Genomic DNA, 7,119 nt, shown 5'->3' on the forward strand with positions numbered 1-7,119 from the left:
GGTATTTGCAATCATCAGTCTCATACTTTCGCATTTTTCGCATACTTGTTGGTCAGATCCTGGGTTTTTTCTGGTTTGGATCACGTAGTAATGTGGTACCACACCGAAACAGACAATTAAACCTGGTTGTGATTAATATTTTAGAGGAAAACGCCGGTTATGTCTGTGTTAGTTCTCGTATTTGCAATCATCAGGCTCATACTTTCACATTTTTCGCATACTTGTTGGTCAGTTCCAGGGTTTTTCTGGTTTGGATGTCGTAGTAATGTGGTGCCACACCGAAACAGTCAATTAAACCTGGTTGTGATAAACATTTTAGATGATAACGCCGGTTATGTCTGGGTTAGTTCTGGTATTTGCAATCATCAGGCTCATACTATCGCGTTTGTCGCATACTTGTTTGTCAGACACTGGGTTTTTTCTGGTTTGGCTCACGTAGTAATGTGGTACCACACCGAAACAGTCAATTAAACCTGGTTATGATAAATATTTTAGATGATAACGCCGGTTATGTCTGGGTTAGTTCTGGTATTTGCAATAATCAGGCTCATACTTTCGCGTTTTTCGCATACTTGTTGGTCAGATCCTGGGTTTTTTCTGGTTTGGATGTCGTAGTAATGTGGTGCCACACCGAAACAGTCAATTAAACCTGGTTGTGATAAACATTTTAGATGATAACGCCGGTTATGTCTTGGTTAGTTCTGGTATTTGCAATCATCAGTCTCATACTTTCGCATATTTCGCATACTTGTTGGTCAGTTCCAGGGTTTTTTCTGGTTTGGATGTCGTAGTAACGTGGTGCCACACCGAAACAGTCAATTAAACCTGGTTGTGATAAACATTTTAGATGATAACGCCGGTTATGTCTGGGTTAGTTCTGGTATTTGCAACCATCAGGCTCATACTTTCGCGTTCGTCGCATACTTGTTGGTCAGACACTGGGTTTTCTCTGGTTTGGCTCACGTAGTAATGTGGTACCACACCGAAACAGTCAATTAAACCTGGTTGTGATATATATTTTACATGATAACGCCGGTTATGTCTGGGTTAGTTCTGGTATTTGCAATCATCAGGCTCATACTTTTGGATTTTTCGCATACTTGCTGGTCAGACACTGGGTTTTTTCTGGTTTTCATCACGTAGTAATGTGGTACCACACCGAAATAGTCAATTAAACCTGGTTGTAATAAATACATTAGATGATAACGCAGGTTATGTCTGGGTCAGTTCTGGTATTTGCAATCACCAGGACCATACTTTCGCATTTTTCGCATACTTGCTGGTCAGATCCTGGGTTTTTTCTGGCTTTGATCACGTAGTAATGTAGTACCACACCGAAATAGTCAATTAAACTTGGTTGTGGTAAATATTTTAGATGATAACGCCGGTTATGTCTTAGTTAGTTCTGGTATTTGCAATCATCAGGCTTATCCTTTCGCATATTTCGCATACTTGTTGGTCAGATCCTGGGTTTTTTCTGGTTTGGATCTCGTAGTAATGTGGTGCCACACCGAAACAGTCAATTAATCCTGGTTGTGATAAAAAACTTTAGAGGATAACGCCGGTTATGTCTGTGTTAGTTCTGGTATTTGCAATCATCAGGCTCATACTTGCACATTTTTCGCATACTTGTTGGTCAGATCCTGGGTTTTTTCTGGTTTGGATCACGTGGTAATGTGGTACCACACCGAAACAGTCAATTAAACCTGGTTGTGATAAATATTTTAGATGATAACGCCGGTTATGTCTGGGATAGTTCTGGTATCTGCAATCATCAGGCTCATACTTTCGCATTTTTCGCATACTTGTTGCTCAGATCCTGGGTTTTTTCTGGTTTTGATCACGTAGTAATGTGGTACCACACCGAAACAGTCAATTAAACCTGGTTGTGATAAATATTTTAGATGATAACGCCGGTTATGTCTTGGTTAGTTCTGGTATTTGCAATCATCAGGCTCATACTTTCGCATTTGTCGCATACTTGTTGGTCAGATCCTGGGTTTTTTTCTGGTTTGGATCACGTAGTAATGTGGTACCACACCGAACCAGTCAATTAAACCAGGTGGTGAGAAATATTTTAGATGATAACGCCGGTTATGTCCGGGACAGTTCTGGTATCTGCAATCATCAGGCTCATACTTTCGCAAATTTCGCATACTTGTTGGTCGGATCCTGGGTTTTTCCGGTTGGGATCACGTAGTAATGTGGTACCACACCGAAACAGTCAATTAAACCTGGTTGTGATAGATATTATAGATGATAACGCCGGTTATGTCTGGGTTAGTTCTGGTATTTGCAATCAACAGGCTCATACTTTCGCATTTTTCGCATACTTGTTGGTCAGATCCTGGTTTTTTTCTGGTTTGGATCACGTAGTAATGTGGTACCACACCGAACCAGTCAATTAAACCAGGTGGTGAGAAATATTTTAGATGATAACGCCGGTTATGTCCGGGACAGTTCTGGTATCTGCAATCATCAGGCTCATACTTTCGCAAATTTCGCATACTTGTTGGTCGGATCCTGGGTTTTTCCGGTTGGGATCACGTAGTAATGTGGTACCACACCGAAACAGTCAATTAAACCTGGTTGTGATAGATATTATAGATGATAACGCCGGTTATGTCTGGGTTAGTTCTGGTATTTGCAATCAACAGGCTCATACTTTCGCATTTTTCGCATACTTGTTGGTCAGATCCTGGTTTTTTCCGGTTTGGATCACGTAGTAATCTGGTACCACACCGAAACAGTCAATTAAACCTGATTGTGATTAATATTTTAGAGGATAACGCCGGTGATGCCTGGGTTAGTTCTGGTATTTGCAATCATCAGTCTCATACTTTCGCATTTTTCGCATACTTGTTGGTCAGTTCCAGGGTTTTTCTGGTTTGGATGTCGTAGTAATGTGGTGCCACACCGAAACAGTCAATTAAACCTGGTTGTGATAAACATTTTAGATGATAACGCCGGTTATGTCTGGGTTAGTTCTGGTATTTGCAATCATCAGGCTCATACTACCGCATTTTTCGCATACTTGCTGGTCAGATCCTGGGTTTTTTCTGGCTTTGATCACGTAGTAATGTAGTACCACACCGAAATAGTCAATTAAACTTGGTTGTGGTAAATATTTTAGATGATAACGCCGGTTATGTCTTAGTTAGTTCTGGTATTTGCAATCATCAGGCTTATCCTTTCGCATATTTCGCATACTTGTTGGTCAGATCCTGGGTTTTTTCTGGTTTGGATCTCGTAGTAATGTGGTGCCACACCGAAACAGTCAATTAATCCTGGTTGTGATAAAAAACTTTAGAGGATAACGCCGGTTATGTCTGTGTTAGTTCTGGTATTTGCAATCATCAGGCTCATACTTGCACATTTTTCGCATACTTGTTGGTCAGATCCTGGGTTTTTTCTGGTTTGGATCACGTGGTAATGTGGTACCACACCGAAACAGTCAATTAAACCTGGTTGTGATAAATATTTTAGATGATAACGCCGGTTATGTCTGGGATAGTTCTGGTATCTGCAATCATCAGGCTCATACTTTCGCATTTTTCGCATACTTGTTGCTCAGATCCTGGGTTTTTTCTGGTTTTGATCACGTAGTAATGTGGTACCACACCGAAACAGTCAATTAAACCTGGTTGTGATAAATATTTTAGATGATAACGCCGGTTATGTCTTGGTTAGTTCTGGTATTTGCAATCATCAGGCTCATACTTTCGCATTTGTCGCATACTTGTTGGTCAGATCCTGGGTTTTTTTCTGGTTTGGATCACGTAGTAATGTGGTACCACACCGAACCAGTCAATTAAACCAGGTGGTGAGAAATATTTTAGATGATAACGCCGGTTATGTCCGGGACAGTTCTGGTATCTGCAATCATCAGGCTCATACTTTCGCAAATTTCGCATACTTGTTGGTCGGATCCTGGGTTTTTCCGGTTGGGATCACGTAGTAATGTGGTACCACACCGAAACAGTCAATTAAACCTGGTTGTGATAGATATTATAGATGATAACGCCGGTTATGTCTGGGTTAGTTCTGGTATTTGCAATCAACAGGCTCATACTTTCGCATTTTTCGCATACTTGTTGGTCAGATCCTGGTTTTTTCCGGTTTGGATCACGTAGTAATCTGGTACCACACCGAAACAGTCAATTAAACCTGATTGTGATTAATATTTTAGAGGATAACGCCGGTGATGCCTGGGTTAGTTCTGGTATTTGCAATCATCAGTCTCATACTTTCGCATTTTTCGCATACTTGTTGGTCAGTTCCAGGGTTTTTCTGGTTTGGATGTCGTAGTAATGTGGTGCCACACCGAAACAGTCAATTAAACCTGGTTGTGATAAACATTTTAGATGATAACGCCGGTTATGTCTGGGTTAGTTCTGGTATTTGCAATCATCAGGCTCATACTATCGCGTTTGTCGCATACTTGTTTGTCAGACACTGGGTTTTTTCTGGTTTGGCTCACGTAGTAATGTGGTACCACACCGAAACAGTCAATTAAACCTGGTTATGATAAATATTTTAGATGATAACGCCGGTTATGTCTGGGTTAGTTCTGGTATTTGCAATAATCAGGCTCATACTTTCGCGTTTTTCGCATACTTGTTGGTCAGACACTGGGTTTTTTCTGGTTTTCATCACGTAGTAATGTGGTACCACACCGAAATAGTCAATTAAACCTGGTTGTAATAAATACATTAGATGAGAACGCAGGTTATGTCTGGGTCAGTTCTGGTATTTGCAATCACCAGGACCATACTTTCGCATTTTTCGCATACTTGCTGCTCAGATCCTGGGTTTTTTCTGGTTTTGATCACGTAGTAATGTAGTACCACACCGAAATAGTCAATTAAACTTGGTTGTGATAAATATTTTAGATGATAACGCCGGTTATGTCTGGGATAGTTCTGGTATCTGCAATCATCAGGCTCATACTTTCGCATATTTCGCATACTTGTTGGTCAGATCCTGGGTTTTGCCGGTTTGGATCACGTAGTAATATGGTAGCACACCGAAACAGTCAATTAAACCTGGTTGTGATAAACATTTTAGATGATAACGCCGGTTATGTCAGGGTTAGTTCTGGTATTTGCAATCAACCGGCTCATACTTTCGCATTTTTCGCATACTTGTTGGTCAGATCCTGGGTTTTTTCTGGTATGAATGGCGTAGTAATGTGGTACCACACCGGAACAGTCGATTAAGCCTGGTTGTGATAAATATTTTAGATGATAACGCCGGTTATGTCTGGGTTAGTTCTGGTATTTGCAATCATCAGGCCCATACTTTCGCATTTTTCGCATACTTGTTGGTCAGACACTGGGTGTCTCTGGATGGGATCACGTAGTAATGTGGTACCACACCGAAGCAGTCAATTAAACCTGGTTGTGATAAATATTTTAGATGATAACGCCGGTTATGTCTGGGTTAGTTCTGGTATTTGCAAACATCAGGCTCATACTTTCGCATTTTTCGCATACTTGTTGGTCAGTCACTGGCTTTTTCTGGTTTGGATCCCGTACTAATGTGGTATCACACCGAAACAGTCAATTAAACCTGATTGTGATTAATATTTTAGAAGATAACGCCGGTTATGTCTGGGTTAGTTCTGGTATTTGCAATCATCAGGCTCATACTTTCGCATTTTTCGCATACTTGTTGGTCAGATCCTGGGTTTTTTCCGGTTTGGATCACGTAGTAATGTGGTACCACACCGAAATAGTCAATTAAGCCTGGTTGTGATTAATATTTTAGAGGATAACGCCGGTTATGTCTGGGTTAGTTCTGGTATTTGCAATCATCAGGCTCATACTTTCGCATTTTTCGCATACTTGTTGGTCAGATCCTGGGTTTTTTCTGGTTTGGATCACGTAGTAATGTAGTACCACACCGAAATAGTCAATTAAACTTGGTTGTGATAAATATTTTAGATGATAACGCCGGTTATGTCTGGGATAGTTCTGGTATTTGCAATCAACCGGCTCATACTTTCGCATTTTTCGCATACTTGTTGGTCAGATCCTGGGTTTTTTCTGGTATGAATGGCGTAGTAATGTGGTACCACACCGGAACAGTCGATTAAGCCTGGTTGTGATAAATATTTTAGATGATAACGCCGGTTATGTCTGGGTTAGTTCTGGTATTTGCAATCATCAGGCCCATACTTTCGCATTTTTCGCATACTTGTTGGTCAGACACTGGGTGTCTCTGGTTGGGATCACGTAGTAATGTGGTACCACACCGAAGCAGTCAATTAAACCTGGTTGTGATAAATATTTTAGATGATAACGCCGGTTATGTCTGGGTTAGTTCTGGTATTTGCAAACATCAGGCTCATACTTTCGCATTTTTCGCATACTTGCTGGTCAGTCACTGGCTTTTTCTGGTTTGGATCCCGTACTAATGTGGTACCACACCGAAACAGTCAATTAAACCTGATTGTGATTAATATTTTAGAAGATAACGCCGGTTATGTCTGGGTTAGTTCTGGTATTTGCAATCATCAGGCTCATACTTTCGCATTTTTCGCATACTTGTTGGTCAGATCCTGAGTTTTTTCCGGTTTGGATCACGTAGTAATGTGGTACCACACAGAAATAGTCAATTAAGCCTGGTTGTGATTAATATTTTAGAGGATAACGCCGGTTATGTCTGGGTTAGTTCTGGTATTTGCAATCATCAGGCTCATACTTTCGCATTTTTCGCATACTTGTTGGTCAGATCCTGGGTTTTTTCTGGTTTGGATCACGTAGTAATATGGTACCACACCGAAACAGTCAATTAAACCTGGTTGCGATAAATATTTTAGATGATAGCGTTGGTTATGTCTTGGTTAGTTCTGGTATTTGCAACCATCAGGCTCATACTTTCGCATTTGTCGCATACTTGTTGGTCAGACACTGGGTGTCTCTGGTTTGGATCTCGTAGTTATGTGGTACCACACCGAAACAGTCAATTAAACCTGATTGTGATTAATATTTTAGAAGATAACGCCGGTTATGTCTGGGTTAGTTCTGGTATTTGCAATCATCAGGCTCATACTTTCGCGTTTTTCGCATACTTGTTGGTCAGATCCTGCGTTTTTTCTGGTTTGGATGTCGTTGT

This window comes from Colletes latitarsis, unplaced genomic scaffold (genome assembly GCF_051014445.1).
Source record: "Colletes latitarsis isolate SP2378_abdomen unplaced genomic scaffold, iyColLati1 scaffold0002, whole genome shotgun sequence".
Lineage (NCBI taxonomy): Eukaryota > Metazoa > Arthropoda > Insecta > Hymenoptera > Colletidae > Colletes > Colletes latitarsis.